General features: G+C 37.6%; 1 protein-coding gene across 1 annotated transcript in view; it reads left to right on the top strand.

Annotated features, from left to right (window-relative positions):
• The window catches only part of LOC124594035 (agrin-like), a 536,557-nt gene extending 534,497 nt beyond the window's left edge, over positions 1-2,060 (top strand). Inside the window, exon 16 of the mRNA XM_047132385.1 lies at positions 1,841-2,060. The gene's annotated coding sequence lies outside the window, so the exon portion shown is untranslated. The remainder of the gene's footprint in view (positions 1-1,840) is intronic.
• Positions 2,061-19,361: the final 17,301 nt, after the last annotated feature.

Here is a 19,361-nt window from a genome sequence, read left to right as displayed (position 1 = left end):
CTCTACCACTCCAGTATGAATTTTAGTCACAATGAAAAACAGCCAACACTGCATGTACAGCATAAGCTAAATGAAATTTAATAACATGAACAGCCATCTGGGACCAATTCTGTCAGTTCAGAACCATTAATGCACTGTTGCTTTTCCAATAAACAGCATTATCAACTTTTTCCGGTTGCAATTTTTACTTTTTTGAAGATCTGTAATTAAATACTGTTAACTTAGGTGTCTTTGATGAACACTATCTGACATTAAGTCAACATTAAAGTTCTTCATGCAACTCAGTTACTCTAGCAACTCTTATTATCAGCCCATTCATTTCCTTTATTGTTAATTTGAGTGATACAGAACATTAATCTATAACTACATTTGAAATTTTTCACTCATTGTTTCACATGGAGCTCCCTTGGTATCATTATTTGTATTCTTTGTCTGCATCTACATCCCAACCACTATTCTCATAATCTGACAACAGAGGACTAATCCAAACAGATTCTTTTTAGGAGTACTTTGAATATGTGGGGTTACAGTATAGAAGTAATAGCTGATTTAGCATAGATGATGCCAGAAGCTAGTCAAAAATGGCATTTGAGCATGGAGAAGAGTAGCCCCCACCAACGAAGTAACAATATTTTCACATGGTGGCATTATTTGAAAATTACTGGAAGGTACACAACATTGTAAAGAACTAAATACAGACAGTTGAGGAAGTGAACTTACAAAATTGTGTGGTATGGTACAGCTCCTGCTCTGCTCAGCAGTATATTTCATTATGACAATTCTGAGTTTATGTCAGAAGGCCATCCTTGCAACAATACGATATTGTAGTGCCTGTGTTATTTTGATTACAATGCAAAATTTCTTTGGACATGCATGCATGTCCAAAGGAAAAGGCACTGTGGTGACCACAGCTGTTACAAAAGACATCAATGAATCCACAATTGCAAATAAAGACTACCGTCAGTTGTAGAATGGAATTTGTTGTAGATGCATGGTTGATGACATATGGAAGTTTGGGTCTGGCTGCAATTCGTGAATGGATAGTTAAATGGTAAGGCGACTGCTTGTGACAAGTGTTAAATCTGGCTTCCAGTCCTGGTCCTGAACAAATTTTCATTGTCATCAGTCCATTCTACAGTGGATGGTAGTCGTTCACAACCGCAAATTCATTTGATGTGGTTGCAACAATAGTCCTATACCTTGTTGAAAAATATGAGTAATGAAACAGTGTATTTAAATTAACTGAGACACCACAACCCATGTTTAATTCCAACATTCAGCAAAGTAAAAAGGTAATAATGACCAATGGGACCTCATAGTTGGTGCTCTTGCATTTGCGAAAATGTGACCCCTGTGGTAACTGGTGTTCCTCAAATTTGTTGGAGTTTAGAAATATGATGTGGATTGTTATGTTTTAGTTAGATGTTTACTTTCAACACTCATGTTTATTAATGAAACATAAAGTTACATCAGTGACCAAATAACAATGTCCAAAACTGTCGCAAAAAAAAAAAAAAAAAAAAAAAAAAAAAAAAAAAAAAAAAAAAAAATTACACACACACACACCATGTGACAGCACCATGTGACAGTATTCTACTGTGTCAGTGGCAGCAGTGCTCAGACACTACCTGCAACTAACTTGTGTCTGCCTGTTTAGTCTAAATCTCATTGATGTGCTTTGCTCTTAAAGTGGCTGTAAATCAACACAATTAACAAAAAGCTGTCAACTTTGAAAGAAGATAAAAAAATCTGCATAGAATATGCACATTTAGGAATCACATAATTGAACATTTTTATAAAGAGTGTATTATTTGAGACAATGTCTGCTTTATGTCCACAGGAGAGGCTGGTTGCAAAGACAGAATTTAATTGGACAGCAACTGGGAAACTTGCAGTGCAGTTTAGAAGTTTTTGGTGAATCAGTTGTTGGGACAGAATGAGAGTCTGCCTGATTACTGTGATACATTATAATTTCACAATCCTTCCTAACAATGAAATGTTTTTTGTTATTATGTATTTTTGCAACAAATGATATAATAATAAAAATATAATCACTATTATTCCTCATTTTTTATTCCTTTTAAATGATGAATTGTGTACTGCTTGAGTGATGTCTTGACCTAACAGCCTTACTGATTTTTATGTAAGAGCTGCAATCATTTAATAAAATTTCACATCACTAAAAACTGTGCTCAGTTACACAATCCCAAACCAACAGTTTCCTTACAATTAAGTTATGAAATAATTTGGGCTAAAACATAAAAGTTGAATCTGAACATTTACACTTCCTTTTACAAGTTTCAGAATTTTACTTGTGAACTATCTGAGTCACTGTACAACTATTAAGGGTGTCTATATAAGGTTATTGTATTAAATCAGGCAAAACTTAAACAGAGAATGAACTGAAAATTTGTGATATGTGAAATGACAGTGAGATAAACAGGACTAACAATATTGTAGACTGTTTGTGATACTATGCAGTTAATTCAGTTGGATAGAGATAAAATCTACTCACCAAGCAGTAGCAGGAAAACACACATATAAAAAAGAGGTTTTACTTATGGAAGCTTTTGGAGCCAGCGGCTCTTTCCTCCAGCAGAAGGGTTAAAGGGAAAGGAAGAACGGTAAAGGGAAAGGAAATGTAGAACTTTAGGAAAAGGGGTACAGTTTGGAAAAGTCTCCTAGAATCCCTGGTCAGGGGAGACTTACCAGATGGGATGAAAAGGAAAGACTGATTGTTGGGGACTGCACTGAAAAAGATTTGAAAACCTGAGAGCTTAAAGGTGGAAGATAGAGTAATATGCAACACAGAGATTATTGCTAGAACATCATGCACAAGCTAATGAGAGTGTAAAGCTAAGTGCACACTATGTAACAGAGGTAGGAGAGGGATGGTGAAAAATAGACAGGTCAGAAAATGAAAGATACAGAAAACTAAAATGGAGTGAAGAAAGGAGTAGTTACTGTGAAGAAATGCTGAGATGGAAGAACTTAATGTAAATTAAAGCCAGCTAGGTGGCAAAAACCAAGGACATGTAGTGCCAGTTCCCACCTGCAGAGTTTTGAGAAAGTGGTGTCTAGGGGAAGAATCCAGATAGTGTGTGTGGTGAAAAAGGCACCGAGGTCACAACTGTCTTATTGTAGAGCATGCTCTGCAACAGGATGTTGTATGTTGGCAGTATACACCATCTGCCTATGCCTGTTCATCCTAACAGACAACTTGATAGTAGTCATGCTGATGTAAAAGGCAGAGCATTGTTTACATAACAGGTGGTATATGACATATTTCATTCACAGATGGCTCTCCCTTTGATAACACACATTTTACCAGTTGCAGGGCTGGTATAGGTGGCAGTAGGAGGGTACATAGGGCAAGTCTTGCAGCGGGGACAGTCAGGGGGGTAGGAGCCATAGGTTAGGGAGATGGGTACTAAAGGAGTATAGGGTCTGACAAGGATACTGTGGAGATTGAGAGGGTGATGAAAAGGTTTTCTAGGTGTGGTGGGCAAAATCTGACAGACAGAATGGATCTCATTTCAGGGCATGATTTTAGGAAGATATGGCGTTGTTGAATTAGCTGATTAATACATTTAAGACCAGGATAATACTGAGTGACAAGCGATGTGCTTCAAAGTTGTTTTTTGGAGGGATCAGCAGTACCAGGATTGGATGTGATGGCCCAGGAAATCTGCTTTTGAACTAGGTTGGTGGGTTAATTATGTCCAGTGAAGGCTGGGGGGAGAATGGTTGTGTATTGCTGTAAAGAGTCTGCATCCAAACAAATACGTTAGCCTCAAATGCCAAGACTGTATGGGAGGGAATGATTGGCATGGAAAGGACGGCAACAATCAAAATGTAAGTACTGTTGTTTGTTAGCAAGTTGAGTGTGGACAAGTGTGTGTATCTGGTCTTTGGAGATGATGAGATCAATAACAAGGAAAGTGGCATGGGATTCAGAATAGTACCATGTGAAATTTAATTGGGAGAAGGTATTCAGATATTCCAGTTATTTTAACAGGTCAGCCTCACCATGAGTCCATATTGCAAAGATATCATCAGAGTATCTAAACCAAACCAGGGGCTGAAGGCTTATGGATCCCAGGAAAGCTCCATCCAAGTGACCCATGAAAAGCTCGGCATAGGAAGGAGCCATCCTGGTTTCCATGGCCATATCCCTGATCTGTTAGTTTGTCTGCCCCCTCAAAGGTGTAGTAGTTGTTTATAAGTATAAATTTGATTACGGTGAGCAGGAAGGATGTCATAGGTTTGGAATCAGATGGGCATGACTGAGGAAATGATCAACAGCAGACAGACCAGTATATGGGGGATGTTGGCATAGAGGGACGTCGTGGCATCAATGGTGACAAGCACGTTGTGTGGTGGGAAGGGATGGGCATGGATTTCAGATGACATAGGAAATAAATGTTGTGTCTAAGATAGGAGGGAAGTCTTTGAACTATCAGTTGCAGGTGTTGATCAACTAAGGCAGACATACGTTCAGTGGATGCTTTAAAGCCAGCAACTATAGGATGGCCAGGATGATTGGATTTGTGGATCTTACAAAGATTGCAGTTTGAGTGGGGTAAGAAGTTCTACGGATTGAGATGTTAGTCTGTGTGAGGGGCCTGTGGTTTTTAGGAGGGACTGCAGGTCAGTTTGAGTCACAGGGATGGGATCTTGATGGCAGATTCTGTATGTAGTGGTGTCAGACAGCTGGGGCAGACATTCACTAACATACTCATGCTGGTAAAGTACCACAGTGGTATATCCTTTGCCTACTGGGAGAATCATGATGGAGTCATCAGCTTCTATGGAACACAGAGCCTGGAGTTCTGCTGAGGATAAGTTAGAGTCATGCTGTAGGGACCTGAGGAAGGGTTGTGAGGTTGTGGAGGAATGTTGGATGTGAGGAATTCTTGGAAGGCTTGTAAGGGATAATTTTGAGGTAGTGATGGTGGATCAAGTTGGGATCATGGTGGGAACTGTTCAAGGCAGGGTTCAATGTCAGATTTGCTGTTGGAAAGATTTTGAGATTGGGTTGCAAAGTGATATGAGGCTATCCCAAAAGTAAGGTCTCCTATTTTTTTGTAAGTACAGAACTCTGTTTGTGTGGCAGGTGGTCATACTGTTATGAAGAGTGCTTCACACACTGTGTGTAAATGTGCACACTGTGCTGAGGCACAGCTGTTGAGAATGGAGCTCCCATTGGATGTTACCGTCAAGTGCGAATTGCACGCAGTTATTCAGTTTTTGAATGCAAAGGGCACTGCGCTGATTGAAATCCATCACCAATTGATAGAAGTGTAGGGTGAATCGTGCCTGGATGTTAAAAATGTTCGTAAGTGGTGTAAAGAGTTTGCAGGTGGTTGGACCGAAATTCACGACAAACAAAGGAGTAAGAGACTGTCAATTTCTGAGGAGACAGTGTTCAAGGTTCAGCAAAGCATCCATGAAGATTGGCAGATCATCCTGGATGATCTCTGCACATTGGTTCCTGAGGTTTCCTGAAGCACCACTCATAGAATTTTAATGGAAACATTGAACTACCGAAAGCTGTGCACAAGATGGATGCCACGCATGCTGACTGAGGACCACATGTGGCAACGAGTTGATGCTTCCCACGCATTTCTTCACCACCTTGCAGCCAAACAGGACTCAATTGTCACGGGTGATGAAATCTTGGCATACCACTTTACACCTGAGACCAAGCAACAATCATGTCAGTGGTGGCATCCTTCTTCACCAAAGCTGCGGAAATTCAAACAAACACAGTCTGCCAGTAAAGTCATGACAACCATTTTTTGGGATTGGGAAGGGGATGGTCAACTTTCTGCCCACTGGGACCACAATTAATGCTGACAGGTACTGTGAGACTCTGAAAAAACTGTAACAAGCAATTCAGAACTGGAGAAGAGGAATGTCGAGCAAGGGAGTACACATTGTCCATGACAACGCTTGCCCACACATCACTCAGAAAACTGTTGCTCTCCTGCAACAGTTTCAGTGGAACATAATCACCCACCCACCCTATAGTCCTGACTTGGCGTGCAGTGTCTATCACCTGTTCCCTAGGTTAAAAGAACATTTGGCCAGAAAGCTATTCAGCTCCAATAACAAGGTGAAATAAGAGGTTCATAACTTTCTGAACAGCATAGTGGCAAGCTGGTATGACATGGGCATACAAAAACTGCCCCAGCGTCTACAAAAATGCATTGACAGAAATAGTGATTATGCCCCGTATTTCCAGTTGACTTTATGTGTGAAGGAAAGTAGATCCTTCACCAAATCAGCGTGATTAAACGTATGTTTAGGGATAAAAGTGAGACACTTGGATAGTACAGATAGTTCAGGAGGAGAAAGTGCTTTAGACGAGAGGTTGAGGACACTGTACTGTTATGACTGGTTCTTGTGATTATGAGTTATTAGTGGTCTGGGAGGCAGTGGTGAGGGCTGGGGGATGAGGTTGGCCAAGCTCAGTTTGTAGGAGGGGAGTGGTGGTTCGTGGTGTGGCTGTTTAGGGAGCTGCAGAGGGACAGGAAGGGAAACACCTTCGTTGAGACTGTTTAGAAGAAGGCAGGATAGCTTTTTGAGATGAAGTCTGGCATGTTGTTGCAGTTTAAAGTTGGCTTGGAGAATAATACCATCCAAGGAAATATGAGAGGCAGATAACTGCAGGATTTTGTTGAAGGAGAGAAGTCTGGTGGAATGGAGATTGGCAGACGAGGCATACAGGTCACAGTTAAGTCAGGTAAGTGTAAGAGATTTCTGTATTTGAAACTGCAAAAGAGCTTAGAGTAGAGTAGGATTATATCCAGAAACAGAGGCTTTCAGTGTTAGGCCTTTGGGAGTAACTCCAAGGTACAAGCAGGTTTCAAGAAACAGAATGTGGGACCTTAGTTTTGATAGTGCAAAAGTGTGTTTTCAAAAAGAATGGATGTAATATGTGATAGGATTCATCATGGCAAGAGAGGACAGTTTGCAGTGTTGTAAATGGCGGGAGTGGCAAAAAAGACAAGCAGAATGGTGGAAGAAGATAGTAAAACGGGAGAAAAGCAAGGAAAAAATTCAGAAAACAATTGTATGAGAACCATGAGAAAAGACAAATGTTTAATTAGAGTAATTTCTCTTTTGCTCTATTTGTGAATGAAACAGGAAAGGGAATGACTGGTAGCAGTAAAAGGTCCCTCCACCGTACACTGTATGGTGGCTTGCAGAATATATATGTAGATATAGCTGTAGATGTGGGAAAAACAGGCTGAGATTTATAATATGAATCCCAAGAAAATTAAATTCATCCATGGAAGAACTGACTTACAAAACACTTGTTAGATCAATGTTTAATACTGTTCATCAGCCTGGAGCCTGTACCAGGTAAGATTTATAGAAGAGATAGAGAAGATCCAAAATCAAGTGGCAAATTTCAACGTAAGTTTGTTCAGCATGTTTGTAGCTTTACAGAGATGCTCATTAAAATGCTCAAAACTTTTAATTTCTTATTGGCCACAGAAAACTGGGAAAGGATATGCATTCAGAACAATGTTGATAGCATATACATGGGTTTTTAGAGTATCTTTCTTCACCATTTTAATGTAGCATTTGCAAAAGAAGTAAAAACACAATAAACAATGGGTAACTAAAGGCATAAAAATTTCCAGTGGGAGAAACAGATTTCTGTAGTATTGTTGTAAGAAATATAGAGGTACTAAAGAATTTGCAGACTATTCTAAAGCCTACAAAAGAATCTATGGTAGATTAGTCAAAGACGAAAATTGATGTGGAATGACAATTTGATAAAAAATTCATCTGTCAAAATGAGATTCATATGGAGGGTTATAAACAAAGCTCAGAGCAAAAAAGGAAAAAAAGAATTACCTTTAACACTAGAGGGCTCATATGTCACAGACCCAAAATCAGTCATGACAAAATTCAACGAATACTTCACTTCACTAGATGACCTTAGTCTAGTAAACTGTAAAGGACCATTCTGAAGTCCCTCCAGCAAATTAGTGATCTTGGATGCCTCTATATATGTTTATGAAACAAATTGCAATGAAATTATAAGTAAGATTTAACCATTAAGCAATAAAATATCAACTGGCCTTAATGAAATACCTGATTTCATATTAAGAGCATATGGTCACCACATAGCAAAATCGTTAGCAAAAATTTTCAACCTGTCTCTATAAACTGGTGTCTCTCCAGGTATCCTCAAAATATCAGAAATTTCACCACTGCAAACAAGGTTCTTCTGATGAAATATGAAACAACTGATCTGTGTCACAGGTAAGTTCCTTCTCAAAAATTCTTGTATGACAGGCTTTTAAATTTCATAAATAAATATTCTCCTCTTCTGCTCAAAAAATTAGAAAGATGAGGACTAAGAGGTGTAGCACATAGCTGTTCATGTCTGAATCTAAAAAACTGCAGGGATAAGGTAGCACATCAGTATGAATTCAATACTAAGAATAAAACAAGAAACAACTCCTTCCTTTCTAGCAAATCACCACTAAGATGTGGCAAACCGCAGGGCTCAACCTTAGGTCCACTACCTTTCTTGATTTATGTGGAAAACTTTGTTGAATGTGTATGTGAGTCCCCAACAAACTATAGAATTTGAGGATGACACCAGCATATTCTTACTACATCAAGCCCAGAAACCTTGTAGTCAACAGCAGAAAGTGCTATGCAAAGACTTTCTGAGTGGTTCACCCAAAACAAACTCATTGTAAATAGTGAAAAAAACTGTGTGTGAACTTTCATTTATTTCTTCCATCTAATCAACTATCTACTCAAGCAACATTAAAAAATCATCCCCTCAAAAATGTAAGTAACTGAATGGATAAAAAATCTACTCACCAAGCAGTGGGAGGAGAACACATATAAACAGTGCTTTTTTTCTAAAAAAAAAAAGTTTGAGGGTACTCCGACATTGGATATAATGCAGCAAAAATTACTTATAACTGAAGCATAGTATACCACCCATCTGCGTTTTGCCATGATGTCATCAACACGTCAAACTAAAAAAAAAAAGGTATCGAACTCTTCAGTTGACTTTCTCTAACAAACACACCCGACATCCTCTACATATTTTTCTCTCTGAAAGAGCAAACTGACAACATAAAGTTTTGATATTTGTTTCACCATATCTCATTCCAGGAGTCTCAGGCCAATTTGACGAGTCCAAAACTTTCGCACATTCAGAGATAGCAATATCCTCTGTCTGCAGAAGACAATTCTCCATCCACTGTTTCAGAAAACTGTAAAATATGCTGGGCTCAAGATGTCTGATAGTTGCCCCCTTTTTCAGTGAAATTCTCTGAAGTTCAGCACTTGGACTGCTTTGAGAGATTCACAGTAATGAGGACCAAAGCTCAGTTTTCTTTCTTCAAACACCAACAGCTGATTTCTGATATTCTGTTGGGCAGAATACAGAGTGATGTCTCTTGACTGTAGCTCAAGACTTAATTCTGATAATTCTTGGGGGGCATCACACATTAGAGCCAAGTCGACAGTGAAGTCAACTTTGGTAATGTACTTCAATAAACCACTATACATACCTCTGTCAGTTGATTCCCTGCTTTGATCATCTTTTGCAGCTGTGAAGTGAGCAATCAAGGCCTTAAAGTTTTTCCACAATGAATCGCAAGGGATCATGGTAGTGGGACCACAAAGACATTGATCCGTAGCTCGGCGTTTGAACGTACGCATATCCGTTTAGCACTACCATCGCCCACTATAAGCGGACGAGGCCACTACATGCTTGTCAAACTGGCTGCCAGTGATTCAGTTGTTGAGAATGGTTGCCGCAGCTTCAAAATGCTTGAAACAGTCAATGACATCACTTTTTCCACCAAAAACATCACTGGTATCATTCGTATTGCAATTACCAACATGAAAAAAACAAAATAAAAAACTCACGTCCGTGAAATAAATTTTTGGCACTCTTCCAAGTTCTCAACATCGTAAAAAAATTACTTTGTTGAAGAAAAAGTTTAGGGGTACACATCGTCCAGCATTCCCCCAGAAAAACAGCACTGCATGTATTAGCATGTATATTAGCCCATGTGGCCATCATTCCTTCTTACGTAACACTCTTGTCAGTCTATCTTTCTCGGCGTATTCCACTGATGAATTCTTCTCAGGTTATCAGCTGAGTGGTGGCATCGTCTTGTCGCAATGTTTCAATGAGTTTTGTAACCATCATCTTCTGGCGAAGATGATGGGTACAAAACTCATTGAAACATTGTGACAAGATGTCACCACCACTCGGCTGAAAACCCAAGAAGAATTCATCACTCTTGTCAATCATTTTTGTTATCTATCTTGTTCAAACTGTCACATGTTTTCTACCTTGTAGTCTGCTCATTTTAAACTGAAATACCTTTTGTATGTGTGTTCTCCTGTCGCAGCTTGGTGAGTAGAATTTTGATCAATCCAGTTACTGATATTTTCAAAAATTGATTATTTTTGTAAAAAACGTGTCACAAACTTTTTGCATCTGTGGATTCAGGAAGACTTAAAGTGGGACACACATATAAATAACTTGTTTAGGAGACTCTAATCCATGTGCTACTGTCCAAGAACATTAACACCTGCAACAAGCAAAATGTCTATACTGCCAGCATAGTATGAGCAGTTCCACTCACTGTTTTGATATGAAATCATTTTCTGGGGAAACTCAACTCACAGCATAAAGGCCTTTAGAATGCAAAAAGGAGCTCTAAGAATAATTTATGGCCTTAAAAAGATGGAGTCCTGTAAATTTCATGTTGGTGTTCTGAATGTTCCAAGCTTATTCATTTATGAAACTATGTTGTTCACTAGAGACTGCCTCTTGAAAACAGGCAAACATACAGAACAAAAATTAATACACACCTATTATACCAGAGGAAAATCAAACATATACCAAAAATACAACAGAACAGAGAAAGTTGACAATCTCTTGAAATATTATCAAGATCTGAGTGAATATTTATGCAGTTTCTCTCAGATAGTACTTCATTAGGGATAACTTCATCATCTGCAAAAAGCTTGATTTTACTATTGTTTGCAAGATCATTAATATACAATATGAGCAGCAAGGGTCCCAACACCCTTCCACGTGGCACATCCGAAGTTACTTCTACATCTGACAATGACTCTCCATCCAAGATAACTTGCTGTGTCCTCCCTGCCAAAAAGTCCTCAGTCAAGTCAGAAATTTCACTTGATACTCATGTGATGGTATTTTTGACAATAAGTGTAAATGTCATGCCGAGTTAAATGTTTTTTGAAAATAAAAAAATACTGCATCTACCTGGTTGCCTAGATCTAAAGCTTTCAGTATGTCATGTGAGAAAAGTGTGAGTTGGGTTTCACATGATTGATGTTTCCAAAAACCACACTGGTTGGCATTGAGGAGGTCATTTTGTTCAAAATACCTTATTATGTTTTTTGTAGATCACTTCTACTACCCTTTTGGTAGATGGGCTTGACCTGTGCCTTTATCCAAGAACTGGGCACGGTTTTTTGTTTGAGGGATTTACAGTAATAGTTAGAAAAGGGGCTGACTCAGCCACAAATTCAATATAGAATCTGACAGGGATTCCATCAGGGCCTGGAGCTTCTTTCAGTTTTAACAATTTCAGCTGTTTCTCAACATTAGTGACACTAATACTAATTTCAGTGTTACGAGGATTAAATTGGTGCAATTCTCCTGGTATTTTTTTTAAAGGAACATTTGAAAACAGAGTTAAGCATTTCAGCTTTTCCGTTGCTACCTTTGATATCAGTTCCTGTAGTGTCATTTGCTAGGGACTGGACACTAACTTTGGTGCCACTAATGGTCTTTACATATGAACTGAATTTCTTTGGATTCTGTTAAAGATCACTTCACAATATTCTGATACGGTAGTCACTGAAGGCATCACATATTGCTCTCCTGACAGCCAAATGCGTTTCATTCAGCATCTCTCTGTCTATGGCCTTGCACTTTGTTTTTTACATCTATTGTGCACAGTAATCTCTGTTTCTTTATTATTATTATTATTATTATTATTATTATTGCAGCTTTTCTTGGACTTGTCCAATATCAATTGTACAATTTGTGCTGTATGAGAAAACTGGACCAATAAAAATCAGCCAATGAATCACTCTAGGTGTATTGACATCTTCAACTTTTATAGTCCTGTCTTCCTCAGTTGCGTGTAATATTACGGTATATTAATAATTTTTACTTATGGACCGTCTGACAGCAACTGAATAAAACACAATTTTAGTGCCATACACGTTTAGCCTTTATTTTCTGCAAGGCATCAACAGTGGCAGGTTGCGTGGACAATTTCCTACATACTACGCTCCTGTTGCATTTTTGGTGTTGTTCTTCTTCTTATGAATGCCAATTTGTGGTTTTTTTCCCCATTCCACAACACTATGCACTGAACGCTTGTTTTAAAGCAATGTAGTATGTAGGAAATTGTCCACGCAACCTGCCACTGATGATGCCTTGCAGAAAATAAAGGCGAAACGCGTATGGCACTAAAATTGTGTTTTATTCAGTTGCTGTCAGACGGTCCATAAGTAAAAATTATTAATATACCGTAATCAATCTAGTGTCTGACACTCCAAGAAGGGAGTGTGCATCATGGAGAGATTTCCTGTTAAAAGTTAAGTCTGCTGCTTAGAGCAATTGTTTAAAGTGCTCCCCAAGATAGTAATCCAAAGGACTGGGTGGGGAGAATGTACAGGCCATTTAACTGGTCATCTTAGTTACAGCCAGTGCACCTCAAACAGTGAGACTGAAGTGTGCTGGAGCTCTATCATGTATAAACCACACGTTTCTTCTTATTTGCAGGGGCAAATTCTAGTAGGTCTTGCAGGGTGTACTGATTTTAGTCCTTGTAGACAGCACCTGTAAGACTTGCTGGAAGAATGTGAGGTGAATGTTCAGGTTAGTTACACCAAACAACACCATTTTAACAGTAGTTCATTTATTCACCTAAACACATCAAAGGCTCACAAAAAACTGACATGGCAGAACAGCCCCAAAGACAATCTCAGCATCCACAGATGATGCTCAGAGTCTGGAGACAAACGTATATTGATGCTGGTGCCAACCTCATCAGCGCCACAAATGTATATCCATACCAGTAACTTACAATTCTAGCACACACATCAATTTTAAACTGATGCTGATGTCTAGCTTGTACTGTAACATGATGAATGCCATCAGCCCATATTTGTTGGCGATGGAAATTTGTTATTCCAACTCATCCTAATGTTGCCTTGTCTGTAAACAAAACTGAAGAGACAAATAATGGACTGGCAGTTTGTGCAACAAACCATTGCCAAAACTTCTCCGGTGGTAGGCGATCAGCAGGTCGATGTCCATGTAAACAGTGAAGATGATATGGATACATGACTTGCTCATGAAGTAATAATAATAATAATAATAATAATAATACCGTCCACAACGGTAATGACACTGCTAGCCACACGGCAAATGATTTAAATCCAAATAGAGGTGTTTTGCAGGATATGCTTCCTGCAACCACTCTAGAAGGAAAACAAAGACAAAGTATGAGATGGTCAGATGAAGTTAACCGACACCTCATGTTCTGTTATTACCAAGCAACAAACTTAGGAACCAACACAACTGGATACAGATCACAAGTATACACAACATTTATTACCAGATACCCAGAATTAAAATTTTTAACAGAACAACGGCTACCTGATCAGATCCATGTAATAATAAAAAATAACAGGATACCCTAGTCAGAATTAGAAAACATCAAACAACAAGTACAACAAATACTGGAGCAAAATAATGTGCAATCAGAAGAAGAAGAAAATACAGTAATAGACTCAAACATCCCAGAGCAAACAAACAAAGAACAACACACATCAATTAAACAATCAGAGGAAAACGAAATCTTAAGACAGCTACCAGAACAAGCACAAACAGAACATGAAGTGACATACATGTTAGATATAGAAGAAAAATTTCAGCTGACATATATAGAATACAAAGACACAAATACAGACATTAGACCATTCTTGCATAGACCACCAAATAACCGACAAGTCGAAACAACAATAACAACTATCAACACAATCATACACAACAAAATAAATGAAAATACAACTATGGAAGAGTTACAACTACTGGTTTATATAGGAGCACTCACTACACCAAATATACACACTAGGCAGAGATCAGAACCAACCAACACACACAAGAAATCCACAAAACCAGCATGGCAACACAGGCTACAGATCAGAATAGAAAAACTGAGAAAAGACATCGGACAGCTAACAAAATTTATAAGAAATGAAATATCAGACAAAAAACGAAAAAGGTTAGGTAAAATCTAACAACAAGAAGCGATAGAACAATTAGATGAAAAGAAGCAGAAATTACAAGCATTGGCCAGACGACTTAGAAGATACAAAAAAAGGGAAAATAGAAGGAAACAAAACCAAACATTCAACAAAAACCAAAAGAAATTTTACCAGACAATAGATAACACACACATTAAAATAGATAATCCACCAAACAGACATGGAACACTTCTGGAGCAACATATGGTCAAACTCGGTACAACATAACAGACACGCACGGTGGATACAAGCAGAAACAGACACATACAAGATGATACCACAAATGCATGAAGTGATAATTTTGCAACATGAAGTCACCCGAGCAATTAATTCTACACACAACTGGAAAGCGCCTGGAAATGATAAAATAGCAAATTTCTGGCTAAAGAAGTTCACCTCAACACATTCACATCTAACTAAATTATTTAACAATTACATTGCAGACCCATACACAGTCCCTGATACACTTACACAAGGAATAACTTATCCGAAACCTAAAGATCAAGCAGACACAGTAAACCCAGCTAAATATCGCCCCATAACATGCCTACCAACAATATACAAAATATTACAGTCATTACACAGAAATTAATGACACATACAACACAGAACAAAATTATAAATGAAGAACAAAAAGGCTGCTGCAAAGGAGCATGAGGTTCTAAAGAGCAACTGATAATAGATACAGAGGTGACATATCAAGCTAAAACTAAACAAAGGTCACTACACTACGCATACATTAATTACCAAAAAGCTTTTGATAGTGTACCCCACTCATGGTTGCTACAGATATTGGAAATATACAAAGTAGATCCTAAATTGATACAGTTCCTAACATAGTAATGAAAAATTGGAAAACCACTCTTAATATCCAAACAAATTCAAATAATATCACATCACAGCCAATACAGATTAAGCGTGGAATATACCAAGGAGACTCATTAAGTCCTTTCTGGTTCTGCCTTGCTCTGAACCCACTATCCAACATGCTAAATAATACAAATTATGGATATAATATTACTGGAACATACCCACACAAAATCACACATTTGCTATACATGGATGATCTAAAACTACTGGCAGCAACAAATCAATAACTCAACCAATTACTAAAGATAACAGAAGTATTCAGCAATGATATAAATATGGCTTTTGGAATACACAAATGGATAACCACAGCGACTGCATAGAAGCGATGGGAAAAACAGATGCCTATAAGTATCTAGAATACAGACAAAAAATAGGAATAGATAACACAAATATTAAAGAAGAACTAAAAGAAAAATACAGACGAAGACTAACAAAAATACTGAAAACAGAATTGACAGCAAGAAACAAGGCAAAAGCTATAAATACTTATGCTATACCAATATTGACCTACTCATTTGGAGTAGTGAAATGGAGTAACACAGACCTAGAAGCACTCAATACACTTACACGATCACAATGCCACAAATATAGAATACATCACATACATTCAGCAACAGAACGTGAATTAAGCAGAAAGAAAGGAGGGAGGGGATTTATCGACATAAAAAACCTACAGTATGGACAGGTAGACAATTTAAGAAAATTCTTTATAGAACGAGCAGAAACTAGCAAAATACACAAATCAATCACTCATATAAATACATCGGCTACACCACTGCAATTTCATAACCACTCCTACAACCCTTTAGATCACATAACATCAACAGATACGAAGAAAGTAAATTGGAAAAAGAAAACACTACATGGCAAGCACCCGTATCATCTAACACAGCCACACATCGATCAAGACGCATCCAACACATGGCTTAGAAAAGGCAATATATACAGTGAGACGGAAGGATTAATGATTGCAATACAGGATCAAACAATAAACACCAGACATTACAGCAAGCATATTATTAAAGATACCAATACCAAAACAGATAAATGCGGACTTTGCAAACAACAAATAGAAACAGTAGGTCACATCACAAGCGGATGTACAATACTAGCAAATACAGAATACATCAGAAGACATGACAATGTAACAAAAATAATACATCAACAACTTGCCATACAACATAAACTAATAAAACAATATGTTCCCACATACAAGTATGCACCACAAAATGTACTGGAGAATGATGAATACAAATTATACTGGAACAGAACCACTATAACAGATAAAACAACAACACATAACAAACCTGACATCCTACTCACCAATAAAAAGAAGAAATTAACACAACTAATTGAAATATTCATACCCAATACAACAATTATACAGAAGAAAACAGGAGAAAAAATTGAAAAATACATCCAACTGGCTGACAAAGTCAAGGACATGTGGCATCAGGGTAAAGTTGACATTATACCAATTTACTGTCAACTACAGGAGTCATACCACACAATATCCATCAGTACATCAATGCAATACAGCTACATCCAAATGTATATGTGCAACTACAGGAATCTGTAATTATTGATACATGTTCAGTTACCCGAAAGTTCCTAAATGCAATGTAACATATACCACACAGTTAAAAGGAAGTCACGCTTGATCAAGGTCCACGTCACTTTCCATTTTTAACCAGACATAACGTCTGAGAAAGGAAAGAAATAATAATGGTTTATTTGTCCATAATAACTTTTACAGTCATGGACATAGTCAGTCAGTACATACATGAACAATAATAATAGTTTAGTAGTAGAAATAAAGTACATACAACATTAAAAATCCTTGATGGAGTACAAACATTTAGCAATTAACAGCTGCTTTAATTTTATTTTAAATATGTTTCCTTTTAACATTTTTATGGTATTTGGCAGTCTGTTGTAAAAAAATCTTCCAGCAGAGAATGGATTATGATCGGTTGCTCTTTTATTTCTGAATTTTATGTGGTAATCCTCTTTCTTCCTTGTATTATAACTATGGATATCACTATTTATTATACTGTGCTCCATATTTTCTTTTACAGACAGTATAGTCCTTAGAACATATAATGAATACACTGTTAGTACATTATACTTAATGAAGTATTCGCTACAGGATTGACGTTTACTAATATTCGCTATTATCCTAATTGCTCTCTTCTGGGCTCTAAAAGCCCTATCCATGTATACCGTTGGTGCCCCGCCCCAAATCTCAATACCGTATTGTAGGTGGGAGTGTATAATACCAAAATAGATTTGTCTTAAGACTGGTGACACTATTATGCTAGAAAGGCATTTTAGCACGTAGGTATTACACGAGATTTTTTTACACATGTAGCTGATGTGCTCCTTCCATGTAAGATGTTCATCAACTATAATACCCAGGAATTTATGTTTATCAATTGTTTCAATTGATAACTCTGGCTCAGTATCCACTTGTCTTGATTTGTAATTTAGCATAAACTACATTAGAATTGTCTTTTCATTATTTAATGCCAATTTATTTTTAGTCATATATTCTATGATGAGGCTAGTGTTCTTCATATTATTCATATTATTTTGCACTGCTAGCTGTTTTGTAGGGCCCCAGCTTATGAAGGAGGTGCCATTGGCATAATTCACAAGGTCTGCATTTTTTGGAATTATTATATCATTGATATACACAATGAACAGAAAAGGCCCAATAATACTTCCCTGAGGGACTCCACAGTTAAGAATTTTATAAGATGATTTTACTGTTTGTATAAGTCCCCCGGTTGTATGGTAAAACTTAACACATTGTCTCCTGTCAGCAAGGTATGATCTTAACAAATCTAATGCCACTCCTCTGACCCCATAAGTTTCTAACTTATGTAGAAGAATGGAGTGATTTACAGTAACAAAAGCCTTAGATAGGTCCAGAAGGTGCCAATAACTTTGTTTCCATCATCAAGTTTATTCAATACTGCTTGAATAAATATGTCTATGGCTGTTAGTGTAGACTTGCCCTTCCTGAAACCGTGTTGAGAACTTTTTAATACATTGTACTTAGAGAAAAATGATTCCATTTGATCAAGAAATAGCCTTTCCAACAACTTACTAAGTTCTGATGTCAATGAAATAGGCCTATAATTTTGTACATCAATAGTTTTTCCCTTTTTAATGCACTGGTCTTATTTCAGTGACTTTTAACAAGTCAGGAAATGACCCCTGTCTGAAAGAGCTGTTTATTAAATGTTGCAGTGGCTTTTTAACTCATTACTGCATTCTTTCAGAAATTTGGCTGAGATGTCATCCCAGCCACTGGATGTGCTTGCTTTTAAGTTGGAAATGGTTCTCAGGACTTCCTGTTCTGTAACACACTTCAGGAGGAACGAATTACTGACATTACTGGGATTTAGCACCTGCGATGGGTTGATCACATCCTCCTTACTAATCTTACTAAATTGATCTATGAATCTCTTGCATACTTCTTTTGGGTCACTAACCAATTTTTCATTGCCCCTTATTATTATGTTGTTACACAATGCCTTGTCATTCTCCCCACTTTCCTTCTTTACTATATTCCATGCTGTTTTGCTAACATTACAGGATTGACTCATCTGTTCTGCATACTTCTGTGCCTTTAATGTCTTAAGTGCTTCCCTATAGGTTATTCTACAGGCTTTGTATTTAGACTGAAAGTACTGCAGTTTGGTGTCTTTAAAAAGAATATATAGATCATTCATGTCATTCTTTAATTTCATCACATTAGGGGGGAGTTTAAGATTCCTGGAACTGTCAGTTTTCTTTAGTATTTTGACCCTTGGGCATACTTGATTTAGACAATGGGTTAATGATGTATAAAATGTTTCCCACTTTTCACTAATGTCTTCTGTTGCATATAGGCCTACCTGATACCAGTTTATGTGCACCAGTTTTTCCTTTAATGCATGATAGTCAAGCTTTCTTTTATAAGTAAATTGTTCCTTATGAGATACTATTTCCTTGTCAGTGTGAAGCTCTAGGACTAATGCACTATGATCCGAAATATGGTTCTCAACAGTTCCAACTACAAAGCCCTCCTTACTTAAGTTTGTAATAACATGGTCAATACATGTCTGAGAGTCACCTGTAAT

Source organism: Schistocerca americana, chromosome 2, assembly GCF_021461395.2.
Source record: "Schistocerca americana isolate TAMUIC-IGC-003095 chromosome 2, iqSchAmer2.1, whole genome shotgun sequence".
Classification (NCBI taxonomy): domain Eukaryota; kingdom Metazoa; phylum Arthropoda; class Insecta; order Orthoptera; family Acrididae; genus Schistocerca; species Schistocerca americana.
Note: the sequence above shows the minus strand (reverse complement) of the source record. Positions and strands in the feature narration are given on the sequence as shown.